The 14,249-nt window shown below is 45.2% G+C and overlaps 10 non-coding genes and 1 pseudogene across 10 annotated transcripts; all 11 read right to left on the bottom strand.

Moving 5' to 3' along the window:
- Positions 1–548: 548 nt before the first annotated feature.
- Positions 549–739, bottom strand: LOC141223612 (U2 spliceosomal RNA). Its single transcript, XR_012291179.1, has one exon. It is a non-coding gene; the product is annotated as a U2 spliceosomal RNA (small nuclear RNA).
- Positions 740–1,854: 1,115 nt separating this feature from the next.
- Positions 1,855–2,045, bottom strand: LOC141223703 (U2 spliceosomal RNA). Its single transcript, XR_012291265.1, has one exon. It is a non-coding gene; the product is annotated as a U2 spliceosomal RNA (small nuclear RNA).
- Positions 2,046–3,160: 1,115 nt separating this feature from the next.
- LOC141223611 (U2 spliceosomal RNA) lies at positions 3,161–3,351 on the bottom strand. The gene has a single exon (XR_012291178.1). It is a non-coding gene; the product is annotated as a U2 spliceosomal RNA (small nuclear RNA).
- Positions 3,352–4,466: 1,115 nt separating this feature from the next.
- Positions 4,467–4,657, bottom strand: LOC141223702 (U2 spliceosomal RNA). Its single transcript, XR_012291264.1, has one exon. It is a non-coding gene; the product is annotated as a U2 spliceosomal RNA (small nuclear RNA).
- Positions 4,658–5,772: 1,115 nt separating this feature from the next.
- On the bottom strand, positions 5,773–5,963 carry LOC141223609 (U2 spliceosomal RNA). Its single transcript, XR_012291176.1, has one exon. It is a non-coding gene; the product is annotated as a U2 spliceosomal RNA (small nuclear RNA).
- A 1,115-nt stretch (positions 5,964–7,078) lies between these two features.
- LOC141223608 (U2 spliceosomal RNA) lies at positions 7,079–7,269 on the bottom strand. Its single transcript, XR_012291175.1, has one exon. It is a non-coding gene; the product is annotated as a U2 spliceosomal RNA (small nuclear RNA).
- Positions 7,270–8,384: 1,115 nt separating this feature from the next.
- On the bottom strand, positions 8,385–8,575 carry LOC141223607 (U2 spliceosomal RNA). Its single transcript, XR_012291174.1, has one exon. It is a non-coding gene; the product is annotated as a U2 spliceosomal RNA (small nuclear RNA).
- Positions 8,576–9,690: 1,115 nt separating this feature from the next.
- LOC141223841 (U2 spliceosomal RNA) lies at positions 9,691–9,881 on the bottom strand. The gene has a single exon (XR_012291363.1). It is a non-coding gene; the product is annotated as a U2 spliceosomal RNA (small nuclear RNA).
- Positions 9,882–10,996: 1,115 nt separating this feature from the next.
- Positions 10,997–11,182, bottom strand: LOC141223779 (U2 spliceosomal RNA). Its single transcript, XR_012291332.1, has one exon. It is a non-coding gene; the product is annotated as a U2 spliceosomal RNA (small nuclear RNA).
- A 796-nt stretch (positions 11,183–11,978) lies between these two features.
- On the bottom strand, positions 11,979–12,070 carry LOC141223810 (U2 spliceosomal RNA; annotated as a pseudogene).
- A 1,115-nt stretch (positions 12,071–13,185) lies between these two features.
- LOC141223605 (U2 spliceosomal RNA) lies at positions 13,186–13,376 on the bottom strand. The gene has a single exon (XR_012291173.1). It is a non-coding gene; the product is annotated as a U2 spliceosomal RNA (small nuclear RNA).
- Between the last annotated feature and the right edge of the window lie 873 nt (positions 13,377–14,249).

Below are 14,249 nucleotides of genomic sequence, written 5' to 3'. Positions count from 1 at the left end.
TTTTATAGTCTGCAGGCATTAAATGAAAGAAGTCAGTGTTCCAGCAGAAGGAGACAACGTTTCAGAAAAGGCATTGTAGCAAACCAAAAAAGAAATTTTAAGCGCAGCAGAGTAACCAGCGCACATACCTGTTAGCTCAGGTGAGTTTAAAAGGCTGCTGTTGATAACAAGGGCATTTGCTAAATAGATGGTGTGTGTGCAACAATATACTGAAAGGTCAATTATATTGTGCAGCTTATCTCACCACCTGTAGTTATTTAGGTGAAAGCTCCAAAATGCTTGCCTAATATGTCTGTTTATCCAAAAGGAAGTAAAAAGGGAGAGCTAGAAAGATAGCATTGCATCACATTACATGGCAATGCAATGCACAGTTGCTGAAGTTGAACCAAAATGAGCTTGTAATCTGGCTTCTGCAACTTTGAACATGAAAAATCCAATGAGGAGAAGAAAAGCAAAGCCAAAGAGTCCATCCCAAAATCCGACAAACAAGCAAAATGAACAAAAAACATTGAATTCAATTCTTTCTGATTTTAGAAACTGCATTAAAGAAGGGGTGCACCGGTCCTGGAGATACTGCAATACCAGGTCAATGCGTGGAGTGGACAGAGCAAGCTCTTTTTCCATCTCCCTGTTCTAAAAATCCATTTAATATATGGTCCCCAGATAGGGGACGTATCAGATATTAAACTGATAAGAACAGATACTACACTTGATCTTAGCCAAAAGGCCGAGAAGCGATAACCAGAATTGGTTTCAAACTACGGAGCCACCCAAGGATCCTGAAAAATCCATTTGTGGAGATGATCTCCTGGACTCCCGTTAAGAAGACATGTTGTCAACCTCTAGATCCCTTACATGCCTGCACTTTTCGGCTTGCTGCTGCTGCAATCCACGCGTTTTAGATCTGCATAACTCCACCTCTTTAAACACAGCACCTTCACCCCCTGCTGTTCCCACCCGCCTCAACACCATTGGAAGGGAGGAGAACCAATTAAGGCGGGGGGTGGGGTGGAACGAGCAGCTGTCTACCCTTAGCAGGAGGGCTCCTGATTACATACCTCTCGTGCTGCTGCGGCTGCTGGCTGTCCAGCAGCAGACTGAAGGTGGCTGCTGCTGTGCACAGGTATATAAAGGCTCAGAGCCTATTATGACACGCGCAGCCAGCGTTCCATTGCCACATTCCATCTACTGCAGGCAGGATACCTGGCTGGCTGAATGTCGCTGAGAAGCTCACAGAGACCGCCATAAGCAACAGTTTAACAGAATGCCACAGACTAATCAACCAAACTTTTTGGGTTGGGTTCTCTTTTATAGTCTGCAGGCATTAAATGAAAGAAGTCAGTGTTCCAGCAGAAGGAGACAACGTTTCAGAAAAGGCATTGTAGCAAACCAAAAAAGAAATTTTAAGCGCAGCAGAGTAACCAGCGCACATACCTGTTAGCTCAGGTGAGTTTAAAAGGCTGCTGTTGATAACAAGGGCATTTGCTAAATAGATGGTGTGTGTGCAACAATATACTGAAAGGTCAATTATATTGTGCAGCTTATCTCACCACCTGTAGTTATTTAGATGAAAGCTCCAAAATGCTTGCCTAATATGTCTGTTTATCCAAAAGGAAGTAAAAAGGGAGAGCTAGAAAGATAGCATTGCATCACATTACATGGCAATGCAATGCACAGTTGCTGAAGTTGAACCAAAATGAGCTTGTAATCTGGCTTCTGCAACTTTGAACATGAAAAATCCAATGAGGAGAAGAAAAGCAAAGCCAAAGAGTCCATCCCAAAATCCGACAAACAAGCAAAATGAACAAAAAACATTGAATTCAATTCTTTCTGATTTTAGAAACTGCATTAAAGAAGGGGTGCACCGGTCCTGGAGATACTGCAATACCAGGTCAATGCATGGAGTGGACAGAGCAAGCTCTTTTTCCATCTCCCTGTTCTAAAAATCCATTTAATATATGGTCCCCAGATAGGGGACGTATCAGATATTAAACTGATAAGAACAGATACTACACTTGATCTTAGCCAAAAGGCCGAGAAGCGATAACCAGAATTGGTTTCAAACTACGGAGCCACCCAAGGATCCTGAAAAGTCCATTTGTGGAGATGAGCTCCTGGACTCCCGTTAAGAAGACATGTTGTCAACCTCTAGATCCCTTACATGCCTGCACTTTTCGGCTTGCTGCTGCTGCAATCCACGCGTTTTAGATCTGCATAACTCCACCTCTTTAAACACAGCACCTTCACCCCCTGCTGTTCCCACCCGCCTCAACACCGTTGGAAGGGAGGAGAACCAATTAAGGCGGGGGGTGGGGTGGAACGAGCAGCTGTCTACCCTTAGCAGGAGGGCTCCTGATTACATACCTCTCCTGCTGCTGCTGCTGCTGGCTGTCCAGCAGCAGACTGAAGGTGGCTGCTGCTGTGCACAGGTATATAAAGGCTCAGAGCCTATTATGACACGCGCAGCCAGCGTTCCATTGCCACATTCCATCTACTGCAGGCAGGATACCTGGCTGGCTGAATGTCGCTGAGAAGCTCACAGAGACCGCCATAAGCAACAGTTTAACAGAATGCCACAGACTAATCAACCAAACTTTTTGGGTTGGGTTCTCTTTTATAGTCTGCAGGCATTAAATGAAAGAAGTCAGTGTTCCAGCAGAAGGAGACAACGTTTCAGAAAAGGCATTGTAGCAAACCAAAAAAGAAATTTTAAGCGCAGCAGAGTAACCAGCGCACATACCTGTTAGCTCAGGTGAGTTTAAAAGGCTGCTGTTGATAACAAGGGCATTTGCTAAATAGATGGTGTGTGTGCAACAATATACTGAAAGGTCAATTATATTGTGCAGCTTATCTCACCACCTGTAGTTATTTAGGTGAAAGCTCCAAAATGCTTGCCTAATATGTCTGTTTATCCAAAAGGAAGTAAAAAGGGAGAGCTAGAAAGATAGCATTGCATCACATTACATGGCAATGCAATGCACAGTTGCTGAAGTTGAACCAAAATGAGCTTGTAATCTGGCTTCTGCAACTTTGAACATGAAAAATTCAATGAGGAGAAGAAAAGCAAAGCCAAAGAGTCCATCCCAAAATCCGACAAACAAGCAAAATGAACAAAAAACATTGAATTCAATTCTTTCTGATTTTAGAAACTGCATTAAAGAAGGGGTGCACCGGTCCTGGAGATACTGCAATACCAGGTCAATGCGTGGAGTGGACAGAGCAAGCTCTTTTTCCATCTCCCTGTTCTAAAAATCCATTTAATATATGGTCCCCAGATAGGGGACGTATCAGATATTAAACTGATAAGAACAGATACTACACTTGATCTTAGCCAAAAGGCCGAGAAGCGATAACCAGAATTGGTTTCAAACTACGGAGCCACCCAAGGATCCTGAAAAGTCCATTTGTGGAGATGAGCTCCTGGACTCCCGTTAAGAAGACATGTTGTCAACCTCTAGATCCCTTACATGCCTGCACTTTTCGGCTTGCTGCTGCTGCAATCCACGCGTTTTAGATCTGCATAACTCCACCTCTTTAAACACAGCACCTTCACCCCCTGCTGTTCCCACCCGCCTCAACACCGTTGGAAGGGAGGAGAACCAATTAAGGCGGGGGGTGGGGTGGAACGAGCAGCTGTCTACCCTTAGCAGGAGGGCTCCTGATTACATACCTCTCCTGCTGCTGCGGCTGCTGGCTGTCCAGCAGCAGACTGAAGGTGGCTGCTGCTGTGCACAGGTATATAAAGGCTCAGAGCCTATTATGACACGCGCAGCCAGCGTTCCATTGCCACATTCCATCTACTGCAGGCAGGATACCTGGCTGGCTGAATGTCGCTGAGAAGCTCACAGAGACCGCCATAAGCAACAGTTTAACAGAATGCCACAGACTAATCAACCAAACTTTTTGGGTTGGGTTCTCTTTTATAGTCTGCAGGCATTAAATGAAAGAAGTCAGTGTTCCAGCAGAAGGAGACAACGTTTCAGAAAAGGCATTGTAGCAAACCAAAAAAGAAATTTTAAGCGCAGCAGAGTAACCAGCGCACATACCTGTTAGCTCAGGTGAGTTTAAAAGGCTGCTGTTGATAACAAGGGCATTTGCTAAATAGATGGTGTGTGTGCAACAATATACTGAAAGGTCAATTATATTGTGCAGCTTATCTCACCACCTGTAGTTATTTAGGTGAAAGCTCCAAAATGCTTGCCTAATATGTCTGTTTATCCAAAAGGAAGTAAAAAGGGAGAGCTAGAAAGATAGCATTGCATCACATTACATGGCAATGCAATGCACAGTTGCTGAAGTTGAACCAAAATGAGCTTGTAATCTGGCTTCTGCAACTTTGAACATGAAAAATCCAATGAGGAGAAGAAAAGCAAAGCCAAAGAGTCCATCCCAAAATCCGACAAACAAGCAAAATGAACAAAAAACATTGAATTCAATTCTTTCTGATTTTAGAAACTGCATTAAAGAAGGGGTGCACCGGTCCTGGAGATACTGCAATACCAGGTCAATGCATGGAGTGGACAGAGCAAGCTCTTTTTCCATCTCCCTGTTCTAAAAATCCATTTAATATATGGTCCCCAGATAGGGGACGTATCAGATATTAAACTGATAAGAACAGATACTACACTTGATCTTAGCCAAAAGGCCGAGAAGCGATAACCAGAATTGGTTTCAAACTACGGAGCCACCCAAGGATCCTGAAAAGTCCATTTGTGGAGATGAGCTCCTGGACTCCCGTTAAGAAGACATGTTGTCAACCTCTAGATCCCTTACATGCCTGCACTTTTCGGCTTGCTGCTGCTGCAATCCACGCGTTTTAGATCTGCATAACTCCACCTCTTTAAACACAGCACCTTCACCCCCTGCTGTTCCCACCCGCCTCAACACCGTTGGAAGGGAGGAGAACCAATTAAGGCGGGGGGTGGGGTGGAACGAGCAGCTGTCTACCCTTAGCAGGAGGGCTCCTGATTACATACCTCTCCTGCTGCTGCTGCTGCTGGCTGTCCAGCAGCAGACTGAAGGTGGCTGCTGCTGTGCACAGGTATATAAAGGCTCAGAGCCTATTATGACACGCGCAGCCAGCGTTCCATTGCCACATTCCATCTACTGCAGGCAGGATACCTGGCTGGCTGAATGTCGCTGAGAAGCTCACAGAGACCGCCATAAGCAACAGTTTAACAGAATGCCACAGACTAATCAACCAAACTTTTTGGGTTGGGTTCTCTTTTATAGTCTGCAGGCATTAAATGAAAGAAGTCAGTGTTCCAGCAGAAGGAGACAACGTTTCAGAAAAGGCATTGTAGCAAACCAAAAAAGAAATTTTAAGCGCAGCAGAGTAACCAGCGCACATACCTGTTAGCTCAGGTGAGTTTAAAAGGCTGCTGTTGATAACAAGGGCATTTGCTAAATAGATGGTGTGTGTGCAACAATATACTGAAAGGTCAATTATATTGTGCAGCTTATCTCACCACCTGTAGTTATTTAGGTGAAAGCTCCAAAATGCTTGCCTAATATGTCTGTTTATCCAAAAGGAAGTAAAAAGGGAGAGCTAGAAAGATAGCATTGCATCACATTACATGGCAATGCAATGCACAGTTGCTGAAGTTGAACCAAAATGAGCTTGTAATCTGGCTTCTGCAACTTTGAACATGAAAAATTCAATGAGGAGAAGAAAAGCAAAGCCAAAGAGTCCATCCCAAAATCCGACAAACAAGCAAAATGAACAAAAAACATTGAATTCAATTCTTTCTGATTTTAGAAACTGCATTAAAGAAGGGGTGCACCGGTCCTGGAGATACTGCAATACCAGGTCAATGCGTGGAGTGGACAGAGCAAGCTCTTTTTCCATCTCCCTGTTCTAAAAATCCATTTAATATATGGTCCCCAGATAGGGGACGTATCAGATATTAAACTGATAAGAACAGATACTACACTTGATCTTAGCCAAAAGGCCGAGAAGCGATAACCAGAATTGGTTTCAAACTACGGAGCCACCCAAGGATCCTGAAAAGTCCATTTGTGGAGATGAGCTCCTGGACTCCCGTTAAGAAGACATGTTGTCAACCTCTAGATCCCTTACATGCCTGCACTTTTCGGCTTGCTGCTGCTGCAATCCACGCGTTTTAGATCTGCATAACTCCACCTCTTTAAACACAGCACCTTCACCCCCTGCTGTTCCCACCCGCCTCAACACCGTTGGAAGGGAGGAGAACCAATTAAGGCGGGGGGTGGGGTGGAACGAGCAGCTGTCTACCCTTAGCAGGAGGGCTCCTGATTACATACCTCTCCTGCTGCTGCTGCTGCTGGCTGTCCAGCAGCAGACTGAAGGTGGCTGCTGCTGTGCACAGGTATATAAAGGCTCAGAGCCTATTATGACACGCGCAGCCAGCGTTCCATTGCCACATTCCATCTACTGCAGGCAGGATACCTGGCTGGCTGAATGTCGCTGAGAAGCTCACAGAGACCGCCATAAGCAACAGTTTAACAGAATGCCACAGACTAATCAACCAAACTTTTTGGGTTGGGTTCTCTTTTATAGTCTGCAGGCATTAAATGAAAGAAGTCAGTGTTCCAGCAGAAGGAGACAACGTTTCAGAAAAGGCATTGTAGCAAACCAAAAAAGAAATTTTAAGCGCAGCAGAGTAACCAGCGCACATACCTGTTAGCTCAGGTGAGTTTAAAAGGCTGCTGTTGATAACAAGGGCATTTGCTAAATAGATGGTGTGTGTGCAACAATATACTGAAAGGTCAATTATATTGTGCAGCTTATCTCACCACCTGTAGTTATTTAGGTGAAAGCTCCAAAATGCTTGCCTAATATGTCTGTTTATCCAAAAGGAAGTAAAAAGGGAGAGCTAGAAAGATAGCATTGCATCACATTACATGGCAATGCAATGCACAGTTGCTGAAGTTGAACCAAAATGAGCTTGTAATCTGGCTTCTGCAACTTTGAACATGAAAAATCCAATGAGGAGAAGAAAAGCAAAGCCAAAGAGTCCATCCCAAAATCCGACAAACAAGCAAAATGAACAAAAAACATTGAATTCAATTCTTTCTGATTTTAGAAACTGCATTAAAGAAGGGGTGCACCGGTCCTGGAGATACTGCAATACCAGGTCAATGCGTGGAGTGGACAGAGCAAGCTCTTTTTCCATCTCCCTGTTCTAAAAATCCATTTAATATATGGTCCCCAGATAGGGGACGTATCAGATATTAAACTGATAAGAACAGATACTACACTTGATCTTAGCCAAAAGGCCGAGAAGCGATAACCAGAATTGGTTTCAAACTACGGAGCCACCCAAGGATCCTGAAAAGTCCATTTGTGGAGATGAGCTCCTGGACTCCCGTTAAGAAGACATGTTGTCAACCTCTAGATCCCTTACATGCCTGCACTTTTCGGCTTGCTGCTGCTGCAATCCACGCGTTTTAGATCTGCATAACTCCACCTCTTTAAACACAGCACCTTCACCCCCTGCTGTTCCCACCCGCCTCAACACCGTTGGAAGGGAGGAGAACCAATTAAGGCGGGGGGTGGGGTGGAACGAGCAGCTGTCTACCCTTAGCAGGAGGGCTCCTGATTACATACCTCTCCTGCTGCTGCTGCTGCTGGCTGTCCAGCAGCAGACTGAAGGTGGCTGCTGCTGTGCACAGGTATATAAAGGCTCAGAGCCTATTATGACACGCGCAGCCAGCGTTCCATTGCCACATTCCATCTACTGCAGGCAGGATACCTGGCTGGCTGAATGTCGCTGAGAAGCTCACAGAGACCGCCATAAGCAACAGTTTAACAGAATGCCACAGACTAATCAACCAAACTTTTTGGGTTGGGTTCTCTTTTATAGTCTGCAGGCATTAAATGAAAGAAGTCAGTGTTCCAGCAGAAGGAGACAACGTTTCAGAAAAGGCATTGTAGCAAACCAAAAAAGAAATTTTAAGCGCAGCAGAGTAACCAGCGCACATACCTGTTAGCTCAGGTGAGTTTAAAAGGCTGCTGTTGATAACAAGGGCATTTGCTAAATAGATGGTGTGTGTGCAACAATATACTGAAAGGTCAATTATATTGTGCAGCTTATCTCACCACCTGTAGTTATTTAGGTGAAAGCTCCAAAATGCTTGCCTAATATGTCTGTTTATCCAAAAGGAAGTAAAAAGGGAGAGCTAGAAAGATAGCATTGCATCACATTACATGGCAATGCAATGCACAGTTGCTGAAGTTGAACCAAAATGAGCTTGTAATCTGGCTTCTGCAACTTTGAACATGAAAAATCCAATGAGGAGAAGAAAAGCAAAGCCAAAGAGTCCATCCCAAAATCCGACAAACAAGCAAAATGAACAAAAAACATTGAATTCAATTCTTTCTGATTTTAGAAACTGCATTAAAGAAGGGGTGCACCGGTCCTGGAGATACTGCAATACCAGGTCAATGCGTGGAGTGGACAGAGCAAGCTCTTTTTCCATCTCCCTGTTCTAAAAATCCATTTAATATATGGTCCCCAGATAGGGGACGTATCAGATATTAAACTGATAAGAACAGATACTACACTTGATCTTAGCCAAAAGGCCGAGAAGCGATAACCAGAATTGGTTTCAAACTACGGAGCCACCCAAGGATCCTGAAAAGTCCATTTGTGGAGATGAGCTCCTGGACTCCCGTTAAGAAGACATGTTGTCAACCTCTAGATCCCTTACATGCCTGCACTTTTCGGCTTGCTGCTGCTGCAATCCACGCGTTTTAGATCTGCATAACTCCACCTCTTTAAACACAGCACCTTCACCCCCTGCTGTTCCCACCCGCCTCAACACCGTTGGAAGGGAGGAGAACCAATTAAGGCGGGGGGTGGGGTGGAACGAGCAGCTGTCTACCCTTAGCAGGAGGGCTCCTGATTACATACCTCTCCTGCTGCTGCTGCTGCTGGCTGTCCAGCAGCAGACTGAAGGTGGCTGCTGCTGTGCACAGGTATATAAAGGCTCAGAGCCTATTATGACACGCGCAGCCAGCGTTCCATTGCCACATTCCATCTACTGCAGGCAGGATACCTGGCTGGCTGAATGTCGCTGAGAAGCTCACAGAGACCGCCATAAGCAACAGTTTAACAGAATGCCACAGACTAATCAACCAAACTTTTTGGGTTGGGTTCTCTTTTATAGTCTGCAGGCATTAAATGAAAGAAGTCAGTGTTCCAGCAGAAGGAGACAACGTTTCAGAAAAGGCATTGTAGCAAACCAAAAAAGAAATTTTAAGCGCAGCAGAGTAACCAGCGCACATACCTGTTAGCTCAGGTGAGTTTAAAAGGCTGCTGTTGATAACAAGGGCATTTGCTAAATAGATGGTGTGTGTGCAACAATATACTGAAAGGTCAATTATATTGTGCAGCTTATCTCACCACCTGTAGTTATTTAGGTGAAAGCTCCAAAATGCTTGCCTAATATGTCTGTTTATCCAAAAGGAAGTAAAAAGGGAGAGCTAGAAAGATAGCATTGCATCACATTACATGGCAATGCAATGCACAGTTGCTGAAGTTGAACCAAAATGAGCTTGTAATCTGGCTTCTGCAACTTTGAACATGAAAAATCCAATGAGGAGAAGAAAAGCAAAGCCAAAGAGTCCATCCCAAAATCCGACAAACAAGCAAAATGAACAAAAAACATTGAATTCAATTCTTTCTGATTTTAGAAACTGCATTAAAGAAGGGGTGCACCGCTCCTGGAGATACTGCAATACCAGGTCAATGCGTGGAGTGGACAGAGCAAGCTCTTTTTCCATCTCCCTGTTCTAAAAATCCATTTAATATATGGTCCCCAGATAGGGGACGTATCAGATATTAAACTGATAAGAACAGATACTACACTTGATCTTAGCCAAAAGGCCGAGAAGCGATAACCAGAATTGGTTTCAAACTACGGAGCCACCCAAGGATCCTGAAAAGTCCATTTGTGGAGATGAGCTCCTGGACTCCCGTTAAGAAGACATGTTGTCAACCTCTAGATCCCTTACATGCCTGCACTTTTCGGCTTGCTGCTGCTGCAATCCACGCGTTTTAGATCTGCATAACTCCACCTCTTTAAACACAGCACCTTCACCCCCTGCTGTTCCCACCCGCCTCAACACCGTTGGAAGGGAGGAGAACCAATTAAGGCGGGGGGTGGGGTGGAACGAGCAGCTGTCTACCCTTAGCAGGAGGGCTCCTGATTACATACCTCTCCTGCTGCTGCTGCTGCTGGCTGTCCAGCAGCAGACTGAAGGTGGCTGCTGCTGTGCACAGGTATATAAAGGCTCAGAGCCTATTATGACACGCGCAGCCAGCGTTCCATTGCCACATTCCATCTACTGCAGGCAGGATACCTGGCTGGCTGAATGTCGCTGAGAAGCTCACAGAGACCGCCATAAGCAACAGTTTAACAGAATGCCACAGACTAATCAACCAAACTTTTTGGGTTGGGTTCTCTTTTATAGTCTGCAGGCATTAAATGAAAGAAGTCAGTGTTCCAGCAGAAGGAGACAACGTTTCAGAAAAGGCATTGTAGCAAACCAAAAAAGAAATTTTAAGCGCAGCAGAGTAACCAGCGCACATACCTGTTAGCTCAGGTGAGTTTAAAAGGCTGCTGTTGATAACAAGGGCATTTGCTAAATAGATGGTGTGTGTGCAACAATATACTGAAAGGTCAATTATATTGTGCAGCTTATCTCACCACCTGTAGTTATTTAGGTGAAAGCTCCAAAATGCTTGCCTAATATGTCTGTTTATCCAAAAGGAAGTAAAAAGGGAGAGCTAGAAAGATAGCATTGCATCACATTACATGGCAATGCAATGCACAGTTGCTGAAGTTGAACCAAAATGAGCTTGTAATCTGGCTTCTGCAACTTTGAACATGAAAAATCCAATGAGGAGAAGAAAAGCAAAGCCAAAGAGTCCATCCCAAAATCCGACAAACAAGCAAAATGAACAAAAAACATTGAATTCAATTCTTTCTGATTTTAGAAACTGCATTAAAGAAGGGGTGCACCGGTCCTGGAGATACTGCAATACCAGGTCAATGCGTGGAGTGGACAGAGCAAGCTCTTTTTCCATCTCCCTGTTCTAAAAATCCATTTAATATATGGTCCCCAGATAGGGGACGTATCAGATATTAAACTGATAAGAACAGATTTTTTTTTTTTTTTTTTTTTCGAAAGCCCGAATTCGTGTACAAAACCCGAGTGCGCTTAAAAAAGTGACAAGTGCCACAAAAAAAGTGCACTAGGATGCTGGTCTTCTTGAAACCCTCTCCAAAAGGAGAAGAGTCCCCCAAACCATTCCCCGTCCCTCCGAGCCAGAAGGCCACAGCGAGGAACAGGGACAAATAGCCACCTCCAGCCGGAGCCAGAGGCGACCCAATCTTACCCCCAGCACCTGCCCGAGTTCTCACCCGAGCAAGGCACTGGGAGCCAAAGACTGTGCTCCCCTCCCGGAAGAGGGGAGCCAACAACGCTCTCCTCCAGAAAGAGGAGAGCCAGGGGGGTTCAGGGGGCAGCGGAACCTGATGGCCACACACTCCCCCCCTAGACCTGCCAAGAGAGGAACCCGTAAGGGAACCGCATCCCGACAAAATCCTAGTAAGGACGTGGACACACGTGAAAAAGTGGACACACAGTGACAAAAAAATTAAATAAATAGTGAAGGTTTCACAGTATAATACTGCCCGGACCTTCGACCGGGAATTGAAAAATTCCCCATCCTAAGGCCAGAAGGCCCGGAATAAGGGTGTGTGTGAAGAAAGAAATATTGAAGTGCTAGTGCAAATGTGCCATAAACTCAAGTGGGGTTCCCAATCCCAGTGAGTTGAGGCACCCCAGGGTCACCACTCCTGGGGCACTTCACACTTCGGGCTTTCGATCTTCCCCGGCCCAATGGCGTCGATCCTGGGGGGCCATGCTTTCCACCAGATGACTATATTAGCCACCTGGCGTACTAACAAGCGCCTAAACCCCAGTGTGCATAATGTATCAATCTACTAGGGCGGCCAACATCCAAAACCGCCTTTTCGAAAGATACTACACTTGATCTTAGCCAAAAGGCCGAGAAGCGATAACCAGAATTGGTTTCAAACTACGGAGCCACCCAAGGATCCTGAAAAGTCCATTTGTGGAGATGAGCTCCTGGACTCCCGTTAAGAAGACATGTTGTCAACCTCTAGATCCCTTACATGCCTGCACTTTTCGGCTTGCTGCTGCTGCAATCCACGCGTTTTAGATCTGCATAACTCCACCTCTTTAAACACAGCACCTTCACCCCCTGCTGTTCCCACCCGCCTCAACACCGTTGGAAGGGAGGAGAACCAATTAAGGCGGGGGGTGGGGTGGAACGAGCAGCTGTCTACCCTTAGCAGGAGGGCTCCTGATTACATACCTCTCCTGCTGCTGCTGCTGCTGGCTGTCCAGCAGCAGACTGAAGGTGGCTGCTGCTGTGCACAGGTATATAAAGGCTCAGAGCCTATTATGACACGCGCAGCCAGCGTTCCATTGCCACATTCCATCTACTGCAGGCAGGATACCTGGCTGGCTGAATGTCGCTGAGAAGCTCACAGAGACCGCCATAAGCAACAGTTTAACAGAATGCCACAGACTAATCAACCAAACTTTTTGGGTTGGGTTCTGTTTTATAGTCTGCAGGCATTAAATGAAAGAAGTCAGTGTTCCAGCAGAAGGAGACAACGTTTCAGAAAAGGCATTGTAGCAAACCAAAAAAGAAATTTTAAGCGCAGCAGAGTAACCAGCGCACATACCTGTTAGCTCAGGTGAGTTTAAAAGGCTGCTGTTGATAACAAGGGCATTTGCTAAATAGATGGTGTGTGTGCAACAATATACTGAAAGGTCAATTATATTGTGCAGCTTATCTCACCACCTGTAGTTATTTAGGTGAAAGCTCCAAAATGCTTGCCTAATATGTCTGTTTATCCAAAAGGAAGTAAAAAGGGAGAGCTAGAAAGATAGCATTGCATCACATTACATGGCAATGCAATGCACAGTTGCTGAAGTTGAACCAAAATGAGCTTGTAATCTGGCTTCTGCAACTTTGAACATGAAAAATCCAATGAGGAGAAGAAAAGCAAAGCCAAAGAGTCCATCCCAAAATCCGACAAACAAGCAAAATGAACAAAAAACATTGAATTCAATTCTTTCTGATTTTAGAAACTGCATTAAAGAAGGGGTGCACCGGTCCTGGAGATACTGCAATACCAGGTCAATGCGTGGAGTGGACAGAGCAAGCTCTTTTTCCATCTCCCTGTTCTAAAAATCCATTTAATATATGGTCCCCAGATAGGGGACGTATCAGATATTAAACTGATAAGAACAGATACTACACTTGATCTTAGCCAAAAGGCCGAGAAGCGATAACCAGAATTGGTTTCAAACTACGGAGCCACCCAAGGATCCTGAAAAGTCCATTTGTGGAGATGAGCTCCTGGACTCCCGTTAAGAAGACATGTTGTCAACCTCTAGATCCCTTACATGCCTGCACTTTTCGGCTTGCTGCTGCTGCAATCCACGCGTTTTAGATCTGCATAACTCCACCTCTTTAAACACAGCACCTTCACCCCCTGCTGTTCCCACCCGCCTCAACACCGTTGGAAGGGAGGAGAACCAATTAAGGCGGGGGGTGGGGTGGAACGAGCAGCTGTCTACCCTTAGCAGGAGGGCTCCTGATTACATACCTCTCCTGCTGCTGCTGCTGCTGGCTGTCCAGCAGCAGACTGAAGGTGGCTGCTGCTGTGCACAGGTATATAAAGGCTCAGAGCCTATTATGACACGCGCAGCCAGCGTTCCATTGCCACATTCCATCTACTGCAGGCAGGATACCTGGCTGGCTGAATGTCGCTGAGAAGCTCACAGAGACCGCCATAAGCAACAGTTTAACAGAATGCCACAGACTAATCAACCAAACTTTTTGGGTTGGGTTCTCTTTTATAGTCTGCAGGCATTAAATGAAAGAAGTCAGTGTTCCAGCAGAAGGAGACAACGTTTCAGAAAAGGCATTGTAGCAAACCAAAAAAGAAATTTTAAGCGCAGCAGAGTAACCAGCGCACATACCTGTTAGCTCAGGTGAGTTTAAAAGGCTGCTGTTGATAACAAGGGCATTTGCTAAATAGATGGTGTGTGTGCAACAATATACTGAAAGGTCAATTATATTGTGCAGCTTATCTCACCACCTGTAGTTATTTAGGTGAAAGCTCCAAAATGCTTGCCTAATATGTCTGTTTATCCAAAA

This window comes from Phyllobates terribilis, unplaced genomic scaffold (assembly GCF_046119375.1).
Source record: "Phyllobates terribilis strain yellow unplaced genomic scaffold, ASM4611937v1 Scaffold_377__1_contigs__length_1856515, whole genome shotgun sequence".
NCBI lineage: Eukaryota > Metazoa > Chordata > Amphibia > Anura > Dendrobatidae > Phyllobates > Phyllobates terribilis.
The sequence above is the reverse complement of the archived record's forward strand: the minus strand, read 5'-3'. Positions and strand labels throughout refer to the sequence as shown.